The sequence below is a fragment of the Manduca sexta genome, chromosome 4 (genome assembly GCF_014839805.1).
Source record: "Manduca sexta isolate Smith_Timp_Sample1 chromosome 4, JHU_Msex_v1.0, whole genome shotgun sequence".
NCBI lineage: Eukaryota > Metazoa > Arthropoda > Insecta > Lepidoptera > Sphingidae > Manduca > Manduca sexta.
Genome location: NC_051118.1, coordinates 894814 through 917731, shown reverse-complemented (window position 1 = coordinate 917731; position 22918 = coordinate 894814). Strand labels below are relative to the sequence as shown.

At 36.2% G+C, this 22918-nt stretch overlaps 1 protein-coding gene across 3 annotated transcripts in view; it reads left to right on the top strand.

The window, feature by feature from the left end:
• LOC115448777 (oxidative stress-induced growth inhibitor 1) overlaps positions 1 to 22918 on the top strand; it is a 65946-nt gene that overhangs the window by 8282 nt on the left and 34746 nt on the right. Inside the window, exon 1 of one of the 3 annotated variants that reach the window (XM_037440586.1) lies at positions 12209 to 12356. The exons of the other annotated variants lie outside the window; for them this stretch is intronic. The gene's annotated coding sequence lies outside the window, so the exon portion shown is untranslated. Of the gene's footprint in view, positions 1 to 12208; positions 12357 to 22918 lie in introns of those variants that run through there. 3 annotated transcript variants of the gene reach the window in all.

Sequence of the window (22918 nt, the reverse complement as noted above, 5' to 3'; positions counted from 1 at the left end):
AATAATAATAATATCAGCCCTGTATTATATACTTGCCCACTGCTGAGCACGGGCCTCCTCTACTACTGAGAGGGATTAGGACTTAGTCCACCACACTGGCCTAGTGCGGATTGGTAGACTTCACACACCCTCGAAATTCTTGATTATTTACGTTGTGAAAATCACTTTCGGTAGTCAATTTATGTCAGTTTTCTTCTTAAACTAAACCTCGCTTAAGACATTTGCTATTTACCTACTAAGCTATGAAGTTATTTACCCTCCGAAGCGAACAGGAAGTGGTTTCCCATGACGACAATGTTAACAAGGATTCCCGCGTATTTACCGCGAGATGAAACATCTATTGTGTAAGACTAGGCAATGATGGAATTAATTGGTTTATGTATAGTTAACAATCGTGGTTTGTGTTAAATGGACTTTTTCTTGTTTCGAGTTGTTATTGCCTTAATAGTATTGTGCATTTTGTTGAGTTAGTTACCTATCACTGGCGAAGGGTCCTTATAACCCTAGATCTAATTATTAGAATTATCTGAAGTTCGATGAATATGACGACGCTTGAAGGCAATCATATTTAAGCGACAAATATACCGAAAATGAATTATATTAATATTTAGAACTAGGTGACCCGACAGACGTTGTCCCGTCTTAAGGTGATAGCTTAAGGTCCATTTTCATACATTTTGTTTCACCTTTAATCTGGGTAACTAAACAAGTATTGACAAGTAAAGAATTTAAATTCACGTCTAAAATTTAATACGACGAAATTTTAAAGGCCGAAATATCCATGCATGTTAATTATTTTTACGTTTTTCTTTCAACTGCGAGAACTAATCACTAACTAGACGTGAATATAAATTCTTTACTTGTCAATACTTGTTTAGTTACCCAGATTAAAGGTGAAACAAAATGTATGAAAATGGACCTTAAGCTATCACCTTAACTATGAATTTGCAGCGCGCATTCTGTCAATCGCTGACAGTTATTTCAAACAATTGACAGTTATACAAAAAATATATTTTCGTTAAGTTTTCTTAAATTTTCTAATATTCCGCGCAATTTTTTGAATTTTTTCTTTCATAAGAACCTTCTCCTGACCATAGTAAACGCAACAAAAAAAAATTGTGAAATCGGTCCAGCCGTTCACGTGTGATGGCATGACCAAGAGAAATGGGATTCATTTTTATATATATAGAACATCACCATATTTTTCTCCGTCATTTGATCTAGGTTTTGTAGGTCTAGGCCAATTTTAGTATCATTAGCCTATATAAAATAAAAATTTGGTACTGCGGATGTTTATGAGCAGCGGTGATCATTTACCATCAGGTGGACCATGCTCGTTTGCACACTACACTATAACATAAAAACTTATAAACTTTTGCATTTTTATTAGTATTTGCCGTAATTATTCTTATTCTTCCTTTTTTACTATTCTTTTAAATTAAATACTACAGATTTTGCTATTTTATTTTATGTATGGATATGGTAATAAATAACTAGTATACCAGTATAGTTTAAACTGTAACTATTGAATTTTTTTGTCGTACTGAGGTTAGTCACCCTGCTCGTCCTCTACGCCTCTTAAACTTTGTAAACGATTCCCATAACGGCACTCATAATTATTTATGTGGCCAAAATGATTGATTACTCTTTAAAGTATATTTTAAAGTACATATCCGTAAGAAGTTGTTTTTATTATGTTGTCTTGAGGCTATTTTTACTTGGTCTGTATCACGAACATTAAGGTCTAATGGTAGGTCTTTAATATCTGAGAGTCCGCCTGAGTAGGTACCAACGCAATGTCTATTTCTGTCGCTAAGCAGTAGTGTCTAGTCACTGTTGTGTTCCAGTTTGAAGATCATTGTAGCCAGTGTAACTACTGGACATAATAAGACTTAACATCTCATGTCTCAGGATGGCGAGCGCACTGGGATACCAAACAATACTTTGTAATTCAAGGTGTTGGATGGTGTTACTACTGTTTATGAACGGTCGTAACGCTTTCCATCAGGCAAGCGACAAGCTCGTCTCGTCATTCAAAGCAATAAAAAAAAATATCCTGTTAAACTTCACAATTGGACTCTAAATAAATCCTTCATGAAAACGGAGCTGCGCGAAAAAGCTAGTAGACAATATTTACCCCCCTCCCCGACGCTACCTGCCTAAACAATAATAATCATTAATCACCTCACCCACTATCCCCCCATGGGCGTAATTACTTAGTAATTTTCAAGGTAGGTCTGTATCGTAGACTAAGTATGATTGTTTCCAAATAATAGTTGAAGGCTGCTTTAAAATGCTGTTGGTGGGCACCAATCAATGCTGAGGTAGTCACGGATCTCCCGGCCCCCGTATGCGCTGATGATACCCCCTGTACAATGCCACCCAAACTGATTATATCAACATTGACTTCATAGAAATAATTCTGCCCAGTCATGGTTATAAAGTTATGACGTCAGCCATAAATATGTATATAAAATTGATAAGGGAGTCAGTCCATACCGTTATACCCGTAAACTTGTATTTCAATATTTGCATATGTTGAGATTTATATGTGGTTTTTTGTATAAGCAAAGTGAGTCATGTGATTTTTCTTTTTTATTATTGGACCCCGCAGTTAACACCGGGGGAAACTTACGAGTGGGGGATACTGGAATCCCTCGGCTTAGTGACTGTAAGGTCCTGGAGGAAAGGTGGGAGGGGATATCTGGGGAAGGTAAGGGTATAGGAAGGAAAATGAGCCTTATTAGGAAGGGCGTAGAGAAGTCCAGGAAGTGTTTGCGAACCCTCATAGGCCTTAATGTGTAGTTACAACCACGAGTGTATAAACCAATGATTGGACTTGCAAATAAAACATATTATGTGGACTGTAGTACATAGGTTTAATGCCGTTAAAATATGGGAAGTAAAACAACTAAAGTGCCCGATTGTGACTGCGTTCGAGAGCTGAGTGTCAGGAGGCGCGCGGGTGCCGGTAGAGCGGTTGGGAACCTCGCCCCTCGGCGATCTGCCTGCGCCGTCGCAAGCCGCAATGGTGGCGGCGACAATGAGGTATACACTGGATTGTGTGTAGAGACGCAACGAATTTTCCCGAGCATGGGCGTGCATTCGGTGTGGAGACTGAGCGAACAAGGATTGCCTTGGGAGGGGAGTGGACGAGGCGAAGGGGAGTCATCTGATAGTCAGTAATCAACTGACTATACACACAATGATCAACCATGAAAGCACTGATGGCTTTAAACTATGAAGGAAAGGACATGTATTCGTGAGGTTTTCATGTTTATTCAGTGGACTTTTTGGACATTATTTTCAATGTCAGACGTAGATAAATCACATTACAGTGTCAGATGTAAGGAAACAAACAAGGAATTCAAAAACCTCTCTTTTGAAGTCGGTTAAAAGATTAATTTCAGGTGTTTACTTCTCACCAATATCCAAACATCTTCGCAATCCATTTAGATTATTAGTAGGATTTTCCATCATTGGTCGACGTCATGGGTTTTGGTACTAATACCGATTCACCCGTCAATACGCCTACACAGATCAATAAGTAATCAAGCACCATGGATACTGAACCATAAACAACTTATTTTTTAATACCAATCGATATTGAGTAATCATCAAGGTGCCTTTCACTAGTGGAGTTTTATACAAATCCATACTCTAACTGTTAAACAAAGCCGAAGTGTTTGTTTGTTTGAACGCACTAATCTCAGGAACTACTGGTTCGAATTGATAAACTATTTTAGTGTTTGATAGCTCATTTATCGAGGAGGGCTATAGGCTATATAACATCACGTTTTGACCAATGATATGATAAAACGAGCATGCCGCTTGCCAGATGTAAGCGACGCGACTGACCAACAGCAGCGACATCATAGGAACTTTGAATTACAAAGTACTGCGTGTTTTCAGCCTGAGACATTTTTTTTACTGCTTTTAATGACGAGACGAGTCTGCTCTTCGCCTGATGGTAAGTAATACGACCGCCCATAAACAGTAGAAACACACCAACTGAACTACAAAGTATTGTTTGGTGTTCCACTGCGCTCGCCATCCTTAGACATGAGATGTTAAATCCTGTTATGTCCAGCAGTTACACTGGCTACAATGTCCTTCAAACCGGAACACAACAGTGACTACACACTGCTGCTTGGCGCCAGATATAGGTATTGCGGTGGTACCTACCCAGGCACACACTCATATATAAGAGACTAACCACCAGTAAAAGACATAAGATGTTAAGTCTCATAATGCTTGGTAATTACGCTGGGTACAACGAGTTTGCCAGTACATACATCCCCTTCTTTGTAGTAGATCTCTTCTTCATCCGAAGGTAGATTGGTCTCTACCAATTGCATTATCTAATGCATCCAGCATTAAGGCCCCTTTTGATAAGAAATATATAATTTCTCAGTTATCACTTGGTTTAATGGTGAAAGAGAAACATCGTGAGAAAATCTACATACTTAATGCTACTGAATTTCAAAAATATGTGAAGTCCGCTTGCACTGGTTCGGCTTAAACCCTGTTATTTGTGGAAAAGACCCGTGCCCAACAGTGATCTCAACCCTGCCGAACTCTTCAGGAATAAAGGCTAAAAGTTTTGTTTAAAAAATTAAGATTATTTTTTTTTTGGAATTCTCTAGATTTTTATTGTGCTCTATCCATATAGCAATCATTCTTAATTATTGAAAATGCTGATTTAATGATATCAAATCTTGTACTGATAAAATTAGGAAACGTCATAGTAATAAGTAATATCTTATTTGTAAGATACCTTCACAACGTGAGGCCATTGAGCTGGGGTCTTGGAAAGATATCTAATAATAACCATTTTTTTAGCGGCGCCGGTCGTGTGAAAAAGTTTTGCGGGGTAAAAGCCATGCTTTATATTTTTTCGGTATAAAAAGTAGACTATGGGCACTAAGCAGTAATGTGGCATGCTATTAGTGAAGAAAATTAAAAATTGTTATAGTTCTTGAGATTAGGGCGTTCAAACAAATAAACTCTTCAGCTTTATATAGATTTATAAATGCGAATGTTTTTGAACATTTTAGAGTGTTAGAAATAAATTCAGATTGCCTGATGTTACACCACATGGGGATGTAAGGTATAAGATCCGCCATAATGGCACACGCAAGTATATCACGTTTCGGGATCAGCCCATATATATCCGTATATCGTGGGCCACTATGGCCTTGTGTACGCTATTTATGTGCTATTTACGTGATCGCTATTTAGGCGGATATAAAATATATCCTATCACCAGCAAATGCTTGTCGTAGGTGAGTGATTTTTCCAGGGACCCACACTCTTTAATACCTATTTGTAACTTTCAAGGTTGACTGCGCAAGTCTTCTGGTTTTATGGCTGTTCATGCATAGTTTAGTTTATCAGCTGACCCACGGGTTCTTTTGTGGGCGCCAAGAGAACGTGTTTTTTTGATATTGGTGTAGATTTTCGTATCGTATCCAGATTTAGCCAAAACTTGCATGACCCCGTGTTATCGTGGTTAATTTACATGTTTTTATTGTAAACTGTTGTTGATAATTGTAATAATATACGCTTTTTGCGGTCTTTATGGTGATTACAACCACGTTTTTGTACGTTGGCCGCGTGACTCGCATGTGAATTTTGATAACAATACCAAAAAGTATACGAAGTTAGTACCTACATCCAATTAGGAGATACAGACTTTGTAGTTTATGCCACGACTTAGAGATTTATTTTTAAAAGGTATATTATGTCGAAAGAAAAAGGTAGATGTGTAAAATGTCGCAAATACGGCACACAGCGACTTATTTAAAAATCATTTGTGAACAAAAATGAACCTAAAACAATTCTATTTTACGTCATAAAATAGTGTTTTTTTTTTAAATATACTACAAAGAGGTAACTTTATTAAAGATAGAAAAATGTATGTTTTCAATAAATTTACTGTGTATGCTTTTCAGTGGTGAATGGTGAAATTTTCTGAAGGGAACCCGACACAACATACATATACTAATGTTTAACATGTGGTCTGCAAATAGTTCTAATGATATTTACATTATACATAAGAAAGGAAAGACGGCAGGAATCTGGTTATATGGACCTTTTGCCACTGATAGATTTAAAATTTTGCATTTGTTCAGCCACGCTTGTGGACTACTATAAAATTCCGTCTACTGGGAGCCGAATGGAAACACCGCGCACTAGTACCGAATTTGTATTTTTTATGAGTGTAGGCCACTTTTTTTCCGCCGCTCTATGTAGGTAAGTTTATGTATGTGTGTAGGTTTCTAAAATACTTAATCATTTTCCATTTGTGTGTATTATGGAAGGCACTAAAGTTAAATAAACGAATGATTAATTTAATCGAGTGAGCGTCCTCTGAAATCTGCCGCCCCTAAGAGGCTGCCGCCCATAGGCCGCGGCCGATACGGCCTATTTACAAATCCAGGACTGCCGCGCACACAAATGCCATTCGCTTCAACTCACCTCCAGTCGACACCGACCTTAACAATAACACCTTACAGTCTCGTGTGATTAATATGATGTTTAAACTCCAGCGGCTGCCGGTGCGGTGTGTAGGAAACGACGTGTAAACCATACCTCGTGTTGTCATAACATAGTCTACTTTGAAAGGGTCTGCTCTGTTCCCTTGTCCCACGTTGAGCCGACGTAACATATTGCGTAGTCCTACTGTATTATAAATGCGAGTTTGTGAGGATGGATGTATGTATGTTTGTTTCTCTTTCACGAAAAAACTACTGAACGGATTTGGATGAAACTTTACAGTAATATTGGTTATACATCAGAATAACACATAGGCACAATTTATAATGATTTTGCGCAATTTAATCATAATATAACGATACATATCAAGTAAGTTGGAAAAAAAATTATCCCGGAAAACTCCTTCACGCGGGCGAAGCCGTGAGCAAAAGCTAGTAGGATATACTTTATATCCGCCCGGATAGCGACCACCGTACACAAGGTGTTAAAACCCGCCATAGTGGCCCACGTAAGAGTGTCGCATTCAGAGATCAGCCTGTGTATATCCGATTCCATCAGGCCAGCATAATTATGTCAATTATGTCACTTTGGGACCTCAGAACGTTCTCGTTCCACGCACACAATACATATCTACCGAGGCCGTCTAGATTCAATTATCGTTGGTAGGTTTTTGGTAAAAACGATTCGGAATTGCAAACTCTTTTTAGGTGAGAAGGAAGTGATCGTGTTTTCTTGGCACAGTTTTTTCCACAATCAATTGTTGGAATGATTTCCGGCATATTTATCAGCGCCATTTATAATGAAAGGAGTTTGTTTGCTGATATGCTGTTTCTGGAAGTTTCCATTAGGCGCAATCATATTGTCTTTATGACTGTATTCCTATTCAATATGCGGTCAATGCAAAATGCTTTCCCAAGTCTATCGGAAAGAGTTTGCCTTAGAATTTAACATCAGTCGTTTCTAATAATAATAATATCAGCCCTGTATTATATACTTGCCCACTGCTGAGCACGGGCCTCCTCTACTACTGAGAGGGATTAGGCCTTAGTCCACCACGCTGGCCGAGTGCGGATTGGTAGACTTCACACACCTTCGAAATGCCTATAGAGAACTTTTCAGGTGTGTAGGTTTCCTCACGATGTTTTCCTTCGCCGTTAAAGCAAACGATAAATTCACAAAGAATACACACATGATTTTAGAAAAGTCAGAGGTGTGTGCCCTTGGGATTTGAACCTGCGGACATTCGTCTTGGCAGTCCGTTCCACACCCAACTAGGCTATCCCCGCATTTAAACTAATAGCTACTTGGTAATGTATATTCGAGACTTTTTAACAGACTTCCAAAAAATAGAAGTAGTTCTTAACGTGTGCTAGTATTATTTGTGTATTTACACAGATTACTCAGGAATAAACATATGAGAAGTTCTCTATAGGAATTTCGAAGGTGTGTGATGTCTACCAACCCGCACTAGGCCAGCGTGGTGGACTACGGCCTTAATCCCTCTCAGTAGTAGAGGAGGCCCGTGCTCAGCAGTGGGCAAGTATATAATACAGGGCTGATATTATTATTTATTATTGGTTTAAAAAAACTCGGCAGACAAATGTTGAATTGACATGGTGCGCACAATTGGTATAACCTTGGGTTTTTGCGCCATTCATCAACTTGATTGGTATACATTAGTTTTATTGTTATCTATGTAGTAATATGCAATTCGCTAGATCACTGTTACAAAGCTGTATGTTTTATTTGATGTACTAAAGGATTTATTTATTTCTCGTGATTATATGTCTTTTAGTGAGAATTTATAATAATTCCAAAAGATAAATAAACAGAAAACCATTACTTATTTGCCTGTTCAAAATTTTACCAACATGAAAATTTTAATTTCTTTTTAGCAACATTAATAAAAAATGGATATTCGACTTGGTAAAAGTGAACCGTTGAATTGTTAATGTTGTCTGTACTTCGAAAATAATGGAAATATTCAAATGTATGTGGTATTTACGACTTGTAACTGTTTAAATACATTTTTAACTACTTATATCATGTATGGTACTTTGTACATTTCGTCACGAAATACACGTTAAGTACTGACACAATTTTGATGAGTTGTACCATTGGTATAACAAATAAATATACAGACATTAAAATCCATAAATAACTGCAATACATAAAAACCGAATACATTTAAAAACGGGACAAGAAGGTATGTTTCGTTCAATTGTAATGTGATTGGTCGAGACACCAACGCGTGAATCACATGCTAGTCTATCGACCAATCACAGTGAAACGACACGAACGTTCGTGTCGCCTTTTGCCACATTTTCAGGCTGATAATTTCTGCAATTTGTTTATTCTACCTAAAACTTCCTGCAAATCGGAAGACCAGTGCAAAGAGGTATCTACTTGGACCCTCGTGTACTAGGGACCACCTAAACTTGAAAATAAGTATTGACATTAATAATATCAGCCTGTTATTGTCTCATTTACTGAGAGGGATTAGGCCTTAGTCCACCACGCTGGAGTAGTGCGGGTTGGTAGACTTAACATACCTTCGAAATACCAAGAATGTGACCTCACGATGTTTTCCTTCACGGTTAAAGTAAATAATTCATAAACAATAAACGCGTAACATTCTGTTAGCCAGTTCCTTCTTGAAGGGTTTTTAAAAAATAAAATTTTAAAAGACAGTCGTCTAGTATAAAGCTTAGGAAGAAACTGTCGGGGAACAAAGGGGGCCTGTATATTTTACGTGTGGGAGGGATGAGTAAGCAATAGGAAAGAGTAACTTTACTCTTTCCAATTGCTTACTCTTCTGCCTACTTAGGCAGGATAGGGTGCATGATGACAGTTCGAAAAGTCGGATTTGTGTCCCTTGGGATTTGAACCTGCGGACATTCGAATCGGCAATCGTTTTCCAAATAAGCTATCGTGCTGCATAGGTATAGACAATTTCGCGTGTGAATAATGTTCAAATACATTTTTAATTTAAAATGATGAATCACCGAATTCATTGTCAGGAAAATGGCTTGAGGTCACCGCCGAAGGTCGGACTAGTTTAATACAATTATAATGATAGCACGCCATGTTTCTAACTTGAGTCATTTATGTTAAAGAAATGAATTTCGAGGTAATTTAACCGAAAGGTGCAATGTACTGTAGTTAAATTTGAACTATAGAAGGTCATTTTGACGTGTAGTCAATGTGTCACTAAATGGAACCACATACTTATTTGAAAATAATGGTACAATTTGTTACTCTTCCGGTAGATGAAAAAAACAATATCAATAAAAAGTAATTTTAATTTAATCCACCTTAATGCCTATACGTACATATTTATGCCTATATTATAAAATACTTCTAATGTAAGACAATACATCGCGACGACATCACACTTTCCGTCAGAAATATATTCCACGCACGCGCCATATACGCACGGGCACCATAACAAAATTATGAAAAGTTCATAAATGTAAAACTGAGGTTTTTGCTTATGGTATTTGTTATTCATGGACAATTATTTGGCCCAATGTTAGCAGCGGTAATTACGTTGTATTTTTAGTTATTAACGCAATGTCCAAATGTCCCTGTATATTTTCATTTAGAAATGACGAAATCGACCTGCGGGTAAACGTCACAATTGCTCTTAAACAGGAGCAACGCACTGAACTTCTAATGTAATGTACTTATTCGCGGTTAAGACCAAACACCAAATGTATGGCTAAGCTGAGACTGGCAAGTTCTCACACCAATATATTGGGCAAGAACTTTCAGATAGATTTACACTTGCAACGGTATTTAGATAGTTCTATACGACGTCTTGCAGCAAATCCTGTGTAAGCTTCAAATTTTAAAGAAATCAGGTTGTCATTATTGGTTTTGCACGCTTAAAATTGCTTACGAAAGTGGCTTTTTCCAAGTTTTGTTCCTAATCTTAACGGATTACTAAGAAAAAAAAACTGGTGTCGTCCAATGGTCGAAATTCGACCGTCGAATTATTTATATTTGTAACACATATTATACATACATATTCTTGTTCTTAAATCTATATGAACTTTAATTATGCCAAGTCCCACAATTCGAGGTCCCCAATGTGCTTAAAAATAGTTACAAAGAGTTCTGTAGAGCGGGAATTGGGCAGGTTGTTACTCATTCTACATAAAATATTTCATCATATCGTGATTAGCAAGTTTTTAATGCGCATATTAGCATATTTTCTTTTAATATGTTATTATTATACTAATATCTAAAGACGCTGTGACATCTTGTCACAGACATTTCGAATAAGACAACGACTTATTACCAACTTGTCATAACTTTTGGGGCAAACATTTAGTCCCGATGTTCAGTCGTGTATGTATAGTTATACAACTATACTGTTTAATGTCTTGTTTTCAAAGCTTATTCATCAAGTCTTCCTGTCAATATAATTCGGGGCTGACTGCCATGACGCATCTATGACAAGTTGTGACGTGCATACCTTCGCATTTCTATTTAGACTGATAATGTTATCGGTTATCTCACCCGCGGTGTCGCGGTTTACCTTTCCGGTAAGAAATATAAACAAAATACATTTGATATCATTTATCTTGAGATAACGTTTCTGCATTTATATAGAAGTGGATGCGGTGAATACGCTCTCATTGTGGGGTTCCTCTATAACAGCTATACTCTAAGTGTGTTCCGCGGAACCCTAGGGTTCCGTGATACCTCTGTCGGGGTTCCGCAAGAATTTAGAAAAAAAATCAAAACACCTCTCTCTGGTCGCTCCGCGGCCGCGCCGAGACAAAACGCTATGAACGTTATTTATTTATTTATTTGTATTTGTAGAAACATGTGTTACAATAGCTGGTACAATATCTCATAAGTTTGGTATCAACAATTTTATACTTGTACAACCCGTTCGCTCTAAGTTTGCCGGTCTGTGGAATGCGCGTACCCTCCCCCACGTGACAACAAAACTTATAATGTGTCATAGTTTTACCCAAATATGTACGTACACAATTTTTATTGTTACAATTAAATAAAAAATATTTTTATATTATGTTTTGCTGACGCTACTTTTCGGACATCATACCTATCGCCAGCGGCAAACTTAGAACGAGCGGGTAGTATACTTGTGAGCGCGCGTATAAAAACAATTGTTTTATTGTAGGGTTCCATCAAGTATTTTGCTTCCCAAAAGGGTTCCGTCATTTAAAAAGTTTGAGAACCACTGCTCTATAATATGCTAGATATTTTTTCACCATAACCTAATTAACGGACTCCTTTAAAAAGAGATCATGTATAAAAAAAAATTATGACTGATTTTCGAATGACTACTGATCCGATTTGGATGGGGTTCTTGTTATTTTAATGTATATTTTACAGAGAAGATTTATATATCTTTAAAGGCTAACGGATTTATTAAATACAAAGCGTTGATTTTTTTTTATCTCGGCCCAAGGGCCAGTGACCGATTCCGGGCCCCTAGGCAGTTGCCTAATTTGCCTTAAGGCTAATCTGGCCTTTCTCGTGAGGAGTAATCACCTCTTGTCAGTTGATACTCTATATGGAGCCCACCGTGGTAAAAACCGGGTTTTCAAGCAGGTGGGAAGATAGCCTTTTATTAATCAATAGCTATGTATAGAAAAAAGCTATATATAATGGTTCGAGCGATATAATCTCGTATGAAGTTTACGAGTGCTGTAATGAATATGAATTGAAATACGACGCGGCGACCGGTATAGTTTTCAGTTGGCGATAGGACGTCAGCGCGAGCGCACGTGCCTCCCTGATCGGTATTAAATTGATTTTATTACGCGGTCTATAGTGGTGTAATAGTGATTCTTTTGTGCATTTCGCGGATATTTCTGAAGGTATTTATTTATGTGGTTTTGTTTTTTTATTATATAACAATATTCGGATTTAATTATTTTTGTTAAAATTAAATATTAATGGTTGAATTTTTAAAAATGAATATTGCGGTATTTTTTTTGCGACAGTGATTTATTTAGCAAATGACATCGTTTCTAGAATCTTCGATATTTATCATTTTATGAATCAATAGAAACAAAAAAATGTTTACGGAAAACAAGGGAATCAGCGTACAGTCGATAAAGGTGTGAAATAATTTTAAAACACTACTAAGTAATTGCAAATATTTGGTACTTGAAATATCGTGTTCTTGTGAAAATTAGCGGCCTGTCAAAAAATGTTTAGTAGTTCCTATAGAGACAGTATCTATGCAGCCTTTTAATCCACAGATATAATGTTATCTAACAAAGTATTTTAAATCTGTTTCATGTTTCCAAAAAAAGGTAGACGGTAACGTTTCGTTTAAAATGTATAATCCACTGGTAAGAGTTCATTATAATTTTAAATATTCGCGTATGTTGTTGTATGTTTTATGAGGAACTACAAAAACATCGCGTATTTTGTAGCACTTTGGGACCGCAAAGAAAAACTAAAAGTCGATTACGGAAAAAGTAACTAAAAACCACGAAATAAGACAATATTGTCCTTAACTTAACCGTAGTCGCCGCTGTATTAATGAATGTAGTTATCTGTCTATGATAATGCCATTAATTATTTATTCAAATAAATTATACGTAGCAGAACCAGAATATGCTTTACTTTATTAGTTTGTAAATTATTCTAATTAATTGCATTATGTAAAGCAGTGTAAATTATTTTTTTATTACCACATCTTAATTAAAATGATAAACAGAAAAAATATACTTGAGATGACGAGCGTGGTTGCAATCTTGTAAATTGCCACCGATGCTACTATTTTTAAAGAAACATACACTTCGAATTGATAATGCCCTCCTTTTTTTGAAGACGGTTAATTAATCAAGTACACTTGCATACAAGAAACCTGCTTCCTAATCAGTTATACGCAGTGATGCTTTTAATATGCGTCTACTTATTCTCCTGTATACAATTTTATTTATCTTATAAATTATGCGAAAGTTTGAGTGTTTTTTAAAAGTTGCTGCAGAAATTACTAAACAGATTTTAATTAAATTTGGCATAAAGGTAGACCACGTCTTGGACTTACATATAGGCTACATATCCCAGGAAAGTACAGAGTGGAACATTTATTACGGGAAAGGTTTCACGATTGAATATAAATCAAACTACAGCAATTTTATAAACAACGTTAAATATTATAACCAGAATTCGCGAAGCAATTATCGTAGACTGGTTTGGTGGTGCAGTTGTATTACGGCGATTGCAGTTCTGAGTTCTCGGGTTCGATCCTCGGGTCGGGCAAAATTATATTAGATTCTACTTAGAATCAGTACAGTCTGGAATTTGTGCTCGATATTGCGATAGGCTCGCCCAGGAAGGAATACATAGGCTTGAAATGGGTGCACCAGCTCCGCCTCTGCCTACCCTTCGTGGATAAAAGGCGCGACTGTGTGTAATTGTATCTTAATTATCTAATCGTGTGGTAAATATGTTCTCACAATTACATGTTGTAGTACTTATCGCACTTATGTGTGATGTTTTCATATCTTTTATGTTCGGTAAATATTGATTTTGGATCAATGGTGCTACTTCAGTTACGTGCTTTCAATTATGATCATTTTGGGTCTATACCTGTAAAGGGACCCTATTATTTACCTTGTTTTGTTTATTATTTTGGAGTAATAAAATTACAATTTAGTCCTACTACAATGCAATAATAAATTTTCCTAATCGTGTCAGTTGTAGATACGCGTTTATACAAGTAAAGATTTTTTTAGTGGACTTATCCGTCAATTATCGACATTTTATGTTTTTGTAAGTATATTATTGTTGCGATTTTTAAAGATATTCTGTCCTTTCTTATTTTTTTTCTTGTATTTCTAAACATAAGTAAATTTTATTTAACCTACTCAATTGCTAAGAATATAGAGAATTACTTTATTATGTTATATATTATTATTATTTATTAGTTATGAAATTTAGTATTGAAAAATGTTTGTTCAAGATCCGCAAAAATGTAATACACATGAATACGGATAAATCTTTTTTTCTACTTCGGATATTCGCGGATGCGGGTTTCCGACACTAATGGCAGTAAATACTCTTATAAATCCTATAGTATGAAGTATATATTCTATAATCGTTGATGTCTCATCCTCTCCCAGTGACCGTCCTGAGCCGAGGTTCGTAACCCGTTAGTGGGTTGTTCTCAGCATGGTCGCTTAAGCAGGTTGAGGAAGCGCGAGAAGTATGCCAGGACCGTGCAAAGTGGCAATCTATAGTCTCTGCCTACCCCTATGGGATAAAGACGTGATACTATGTATGTTCGCTTAATTTTCAATGGTTGCGAGCGCCTAAAGCCCTCTCTCGAAACTCCGGTGTTATTGTATAAGCCGGCCCTTGTTAGGCTTACAAAGGGTTAAGTAAAAAAAAAGTGTAGTTAAATAAATAAAACATGCGGGCGGAAATTCTCCCATTAATCCGGTTGGATACCACAAAACAAATATTATAGTTATCTCGTTTTATAATTTGAATATCAGTACATATATCATATTTATAAATAATTAATTGGACAATTGTATGTAAAGATGATTCCATTGATCATAAATGTCAAATCATGTACTGTTTTATTTTAACATATTTTGTAAACCTAATTGACTCAAGCATCATTTATTGCAATATAATCTGTGTAATTTACTTGAGCTTTTTTACTTTGTTTTTAGGATCTGGTTTCGATTTTTCAAAAATTTTAAACTAGTTCAGTGGCTTATCAATTGCTTTTACAACCGTCAATATATACAATTACCTAAGAAGAAAGTAAAACGCAGTTTAGTTATCGTGATATGAAAGCAATAACATCACTTATTGATAACAATACTTGATCTGTTTGAAGTGCCGCGCGTTAAGGTTAATATAAAATATCTTTATGATGTCGTGACGTCACGAGTATAGTTCTAGATTATTCTATGGAATAAAAAGGGTATAAGCTAGGCTTATAGGAAGGTTTCGAGTGTATATTATGGTAGACACCTCTGATAATAAAAACCACGATTCGTGTTTGAAGGTTCATAGGTATGAACTAGGTCTCAATGAAGGCCACCAGATCGCCTTGACTCCATTCTTGTTATGGGACCATGACGAAAACTTCCTTTCTTAAATAAAAAAAGAATCGCACAAATCGGTTCAGAAATCTCGGAGTAATCTGTGTGCATACATAAAACCAAATATACGCGTTGAATACAAAACCGTCTTTGTATTAAATTCAGTTAAAAATATAATAAAATTGAATAGTCGGTATGTTTAATTATTTGCAAATAGATTCGCTTTTAACAGAGATATTGTAGACTAGAATGTACTTACGATACTATTATGAAATCGCAAATGACTTCCGTCGCGGTTGAGTTGGTGAGATACTTAAGGTCACGGTTTCGATTTCCGCAGAGGAACGAAAATACGGAAATTATATTGTATATTGAGAACTAGATTTGCTTTGTAATGTCTATATTTTAAGTTATAAGATGTGAATGTGTTAGATTTATTTTTAGGGAATCTATTGCTTATGGTCTGTTGAACATATCTATATGTATAATATCCGTAGAATATAATAAAACAAAAAAACACACACATCACGTATTTATCCTCGAAGGAGTATGCAGAGGCGCAACCAGGGCACCCACTTTTATAATAAAACGCGACCAAATAAAAAATTCAAGCTCCCAAATAAAATATTAACAAAAGAGTGCATTCAGAATTATTATCATTTTTATTCCATATGTTGCCTGGCGGATAAAATTTACTTGAACAGCGAAACAGGCCATTAATGAAAATATTATAATTGATCTGTTTCATATTTTACTATAGTTATATGTTGTTATTATTACCTTAATCAGTGTAATTGGTTTATCCGTTCTAATTGAAATAGATAAATTATCAGAATCGTTATAGGTGCAACCACGGGGTGGACAGATGATCGAATAAAAGTCGCAGGAGATTGCTGGATGCAGGTTGCTTCCAATAGGTCGATGTGGAAATTTTTGTCGGAGGCCCATGTTCAGTGGACATCCTACGGTTGATAATGATGATGAACAGGTGCAAAGCGTTTAAACATGACTATCAACCCTCTAAGCTTTCTTTTGTGTAAAAAAATATTATAGACTCAACTTAATTAACTTCCAATGACATTCTGCAATCGACTTTGTAATGTATTTATATGCTAACAAAGTAACAAATTAAGTACGGCAACTGACCTCGCAGTAATCTGTAAGAAATAATGAGTTTGTTTTGATACAAGTCAATAATTGTCTAGATAGGATCAACCCGCGGCGTGGTATTACAGCGGGTCGAGCGGAATCCTTCGAAAAAATATTATATTTCTCATTCTTAGCAATTATACGCGTAGTAAACACGATACAGTCGGGAAACTATATATATACTATTATATAAAGCTGAAGAGTTTGTTTGAATGCGCTAATCTCAGGAACTACTTATTGAAATTGAAAAATTAATTATTTACTGGATATAGGTCTCTCATATCTGACACTCCGTCTGGGTAGGTACCACCTTAATGTCTATTTCTGCCGCCAAGCAGCAGTGTGTAGTCACTGTTGTGTTCCGGTTTGAAGGACATTGTAACCAGTGTAACTACTGGACGTAATAAGACTTAACATCCCATGTCTCAGGATGGCGAGCTTTGTGGAATACCAAACAATATTTTGTAATTCATAGTGTTGGATGGTGTTTCTACTGTTTATGGGTGGGTCATATCGCTTACCATCAGGCGAACGGCAAGCTCGTCTCGTTATTCAAAGCAATAACAAAATTTATATTTTAGTGTTCGATAGCTCATTTATCGGGGAAGGCTGTACGTTCTGGTATGACCAATAAAAGCGGAGCATCAATGAAAAATATTGGCAAAAACGGGGAAAATGTTTTCCTTTTGAAAGCTTCCGTTCCGCTGCGTCAACGGTTAAAATTTCGCAACAATCATCTATAGCGGAATAATTCTTCTAAAAGTTCTAAAAAATATTTTATAAAACAAAATCCCCCTGATTGTCTGTAACTGTAAACTGAACGCGATAAACTCAAAAACTACCCAACAGATTGCGAGTAATTATTGCATTTTTGTTGCGCAATATTAATTAAGGCGCTTTTTAGTGCATAATCGTTACTAGCCAAATCCTTTGAACATAGGCCTAAGATTTGCAAACAAACAACTCAGTGCAATATTGCCGATCTTGAAGGGCGTCAAAATTTCGTACGAAATGCTTCTTATGTCCCAAGAGATAATGTCGCTTGAGGATATTCTAAAGGTCCTGCAAGGCAATGTCTCCTCATTGCACGAATATTGTTGCATACATCTAACCTTGATATATTATAGTATTGAGACACCCGAAATAGGAGGAAGGAAAAATTTAATTTTGAACGAACCTTATCCTTAATGAGATTGTACTTAATACTAAGTTCAGAGGCGGCTTTATCTATTGTGCAAGGTGTGTGCTGCACACGGGCATAGTGTGTTAGGGGGCGCCGCACACCTTCAAAGAGACATGCGTCGCTCGCGACACTGACGCTCTCAAACAACCTGCGCCCGCGCTAAGGCTGGCGAGCGGCTTCTTTACTTTACATAATAACTTCTGATTTAATAGTATCAAATTTATTAAAGATTACATTGACTCCTAGGGGGCGCCAAGGAATTCCTTGCACACGGGCGGCACATGAGCTAAAGCCGCCTCTGAGTAAGTTTCTTGACATTGTACAAACGTAGGTTTATAGATATATAAGGATGTAGAAATATGTTATTAATTAATGCTTCATGGTATTCCTATTGTAATGAAATACAAGATTCTTTCACAGAAATAGGCTTGAGGACATATTCGCAATATTTATTTACACATTTACACTTTCTATATATAAATTTTATAAAGGCGGACTTAATGCCTTTTCTTACCAGTCAACCATTGGGTTATGCAGAGATGAAATATAGGTAGGTATAAAAATAAATATAATATGGGAAGAAAATGTTTTAAAAATAGCATATAATAGAAACAATTTATTTCTTAGTCTTTACGATCTGTAAGGAAGCCTTTTGAAAGGTGGTAAGATATATTCTATATCCGCTCGGATAGCGACCACCGTACACAAGATGTTAAAACCCGCCATAGTGGCCCACGTAAGCGTTTCGCGTTCCGAGATCAGCCTGTGCATATCCGGTTCCAACAGGCCGGCATAATTATTTTGACTATAGGTAATCATCTCTCGTCATTCGACATTCTATTGGATTCCACTCCACTTACCACCAAGAGCAGTAGGGTCACTTTATCGTGCACATGTTAAAAAGCCAGCATCGACCCTATTTGGAGGATTCAAAACTTGTATATTTCAAAGTGTTGTCCGAGTATTCAACCTAGGACAGTTCCACAAAGATACCACTAGACACAATACTGTTACTCCAGTCAGACTGATGTCACTAAACAAAAGCTTACGTAATTTCATCAACGAAATTGTTATGAATGCCTCTCTCTAAATAAACTGACTGATCACATAATAAAGCTTTATTAAATTACGTTTTCGTCTAGTTTGGTTGTTTTTTTTTATTGTCTTCGAGGGAACACATACGCTGTTAATTGATTATCCATGTTCATTAAAAATATAATCTGTCATGTCCTGACCCTCGAAGGAAGCAATCAAAGCAAAAGGATTAGGGTTCACGTTTTTTTTTTATACAGGCATGCCAGAATAACTGAATACTGCATCTAATGTCAAGAGTGGCGACTCTATATCGACGGACGAGAGTTGATTATCCTTCGTCAGTCAACACTTATGCGGGCTTCGAAACCAGATATGCTGATCTTGGAACACAAAACCTCAACGGCTACCAGTTTATTAGTTAATTCTGTTGTCATGAATATAGGAAAGATTCAACTACCCGTGGTTCGAAGTGCCGATAAAATATTATCGTAACTCGTTACGTTTTTCGAGACCACCACTCCGTCGGTGAATGCGATCGTTAATTGTCATTATTTTGCTGGCATCGCGCCAGTAGCGGCGTCTGCGCTACCGTCTGCGATGTGACCTACATAGCTTTGGTTCTCCGGTTCGATGTTTTAGTGACGTAATAGGAATAGGTAACGTGTAAGACATAGATCTATTAGGATATGCTAGATTTTGCTCTCCACGTTCGCGTTGGAGTCCTTTCCCCAAATATACGTTATACTGTGCATTGTTTGTTTTAGAATACAAATTCAAATGTGTTATTTTCTGGGATAAATAGTCTATATTTCTTACAAACATTCGGATATACATCTATATTCTTATATAAAACATTACATTTAATAATTATTTGTAGGTTTAGGGGCTTATATAGACTAGATTTTTTTTAATTTGATACAATGTTTCGATTGTAGAGAGTAAAACGCCAGAATGTTGCAACTAAGACGTGCATTAAACGCGCGTTTTCAGCTAATTTAAAATCCATGTGCATAGGTCCTTAGTGCATTCAAAGAATGACAGGTATTTAAAATTGGAATGCGTTTTTTCTAGAATTATTATTAAATGCGTGTACGCCATTGTAATGATAAGGGTCCGTATTGCGTATTGTTATTGGAACCACAAGCTGTCCTTGGAAAAATCCTAGGTATAACTGCTTCGTAATAAAATGACCGATCCATTTTTAAAACTAAATCTTTAAAAGGCAAAATGTACTCATAGTTATTCAAAACAATTATAATAGAGCGAAAAACCCAGCGGAAAAAATCATGAATTTATTATTGTTATTTGGAAACATACTTTAATGATTCACAAGGGAAAAAGAAATGCATAGTGAGCTTAAGGCGATACCTCAAGGTCCATTTTCATACATTTTGTTTCGGCTTTAATCTGGGTAACTAAACAAGTATTGGCAAGTAAAGAATTTAAATTCACGTCTAGTTAGTGATGAGTTCTCGCAGTTGAAAGAAAAACGTAAAAATAATTAATATGCATGGATATTTCGGCCTTTAAAATTTCGTCTTATTAAATTTTACTAATCACTAACTAGACGTGAATTTAAATTCCGTACTTGCCAATACTTGTTTAGTTACCCAGATTAAAGGTGAAACAAAATGTATGAAAAATGGACCTTAAGCTATAACCTTAATTTTCGCTTATTATAGCCCAATTTATTAAAAATGATATTATTAAAATTATACACGTTTTTTTAATTATGCCCATGACGATTCGAGCTAGTCGCTCGTTTAATATCACGGCTGTCTATAAACACTTGTCCACGTAAATTAAGACTTCATTCTCAAAATGCCGGTGACTACCATTATTACACATTGCCTTTAAATTGTATCTCCGTTTCTGTTCGACAGAACTTGTTGTTGCCAATACTTGTTTAGTTACCCAGATTAAAGCCGAAACAAAATGTATGAAAATGGACCTTGAGGTATCGCCTTAATGCATTTTTGAATTGTGTATTTTTTGCATACAACTGATAAAAACGCGCAAAGATCGCGTATCAAAAACGCGCGTATTGAATACGCGGTGTGCATGGACCTTTAGTTGTATTGCGAGATTTTTAGTATTAATATTTTAGGAAATAACAAGAAGGAAGTCCCGCATGATACACTATGTGGTTAAGTTTCCTGTTACTTGGAATGAAACATAGTTGTATAGTTTAAATGTTTAGAAATCAAGAAAATACAATGTTATGTAGATGTTATTGTCATACAAAAATACATAAAAACATTGCCAGGAACTTAAATATCAAAGATAAAAATTACAATTCGAGGAAAAAACCTAAAAACATTAAAATATTTCCGTCTAATTGTACGATAGTGGCTCGAAGATTATTTATTGGTTCTCGAATTTCGTAGCCAGGCTTGTTTTTTTTTTTTTAATACATTATTCTATAATATCAAAGAATCATAATTACACATCACGCCTTTTATACCTGGAGGGGTAGCCAGAGTGTATAACCAACATCTACATATACTTAATCCTTAACAAGTGTAACTTAATGACAAAAAATAAATTCAAATAATTTATTGACCCCCTAAAGTGTAGCCACAAAATAACACACTTAACCCGTATCATTTAAAACATAAAGACCATATTCGCTTCTTCTTATCTGGAACCTTATTTCGCGGTAAAGGATTATGATTCATATCGCATGTGAGATATGATATAAATTACGTCATTTTGCTGATTATTTTCATCCAGTCATGACAGTCGGCGGTTGATCATAGTATTGTATGAAATCATTACTGTATTTGTGTTTCGCCTGTGGGGTATCACCGTACAACTCAAGGTAGGTCTCTTATGTGAGAGTCCGCCTGGGTAGGTACCACCGCAATGTCTATTTCTGCCGCCAAACAGCAGTGTGTAGTCACTGTTGTGTTCCGGTTTAACATTGTAGCCAGTGTAACTACTGGACATAATAAGACTTAACATCTCATGTCTCAGTATATCGAGCGCAGTGGAATACCAAACAATACTTTGTAATGTAAGGTGTTGGTGTGTTTCTACTGTTTATGGGCGGTCTTATCGCTTACCATCAGGCGAACGGCGAGCTCGTCTCGTTATTCAAAGCAATAAAAAAACAATGAATAAATCCCTCATATGGATTTATTAGTGATGGTAGGATATATTTTATATCCGCCCGTATAGCGACTACCGACTTCCTTGATTTTGCCTATGAGTGTGTCTGTTTGTTCTACCTTTAAAAGGATCCGGCTATGAAACTGTATTAGACTAAAATTAAACTATATAGTACCTTATTATGACGAATTCAAATATGTAATTAAGATTTATTAACAATTAAATTTTAGTTTAGGTAAGAAACCTTAGGTGCACAAGTTCAGTTCTAAAAAACCGTATTTTATTTGATATTAGGGTAATATAACTACAATATAAATATAATAATAAAAATAGCTTGTTTGTTTGTTCCCGCGGTCATCCATCATGCGACGACCTACATTAGTGGTGACAAAAAAATAACGCAAGATCGTAAAAGAAAATAGCCTCCATGGTTCAGTGCGTGATGTGCCGGCTGTTGTACAGAAGCGAGTTCGATTCCCGTTGACTTTGGGATACGTACATGAAGATTCAATTCCTGATGCCCATGACCCAAATATTTGAAGTCACTGACCTTATACCAAAATTATACAAACATACCCACTCAGTTGATGAACCTCAGGTAAATATAGTATTCAGAATGGTGCTGGTTATATTTATTTTTCAACTCCGAATAGGAGCGGAGGCGCCGCGGTTGGTCAGGCACAACATCTGACTGGAAATCTTTCCCTTCCATAGAGGAACGTAACCATCTGTTGCTAGCGGGCAACGTATCCAATAGCGGACCCTGATCGTCCCCACCACACTTAATTGCTAATCACTAACCAAATTTAACATTGTACCAATAAAACTCAAATTTGTAATCACTGAAAAAAAACCACCATCTGTTCCTCTATAGCAGTGTCTACCT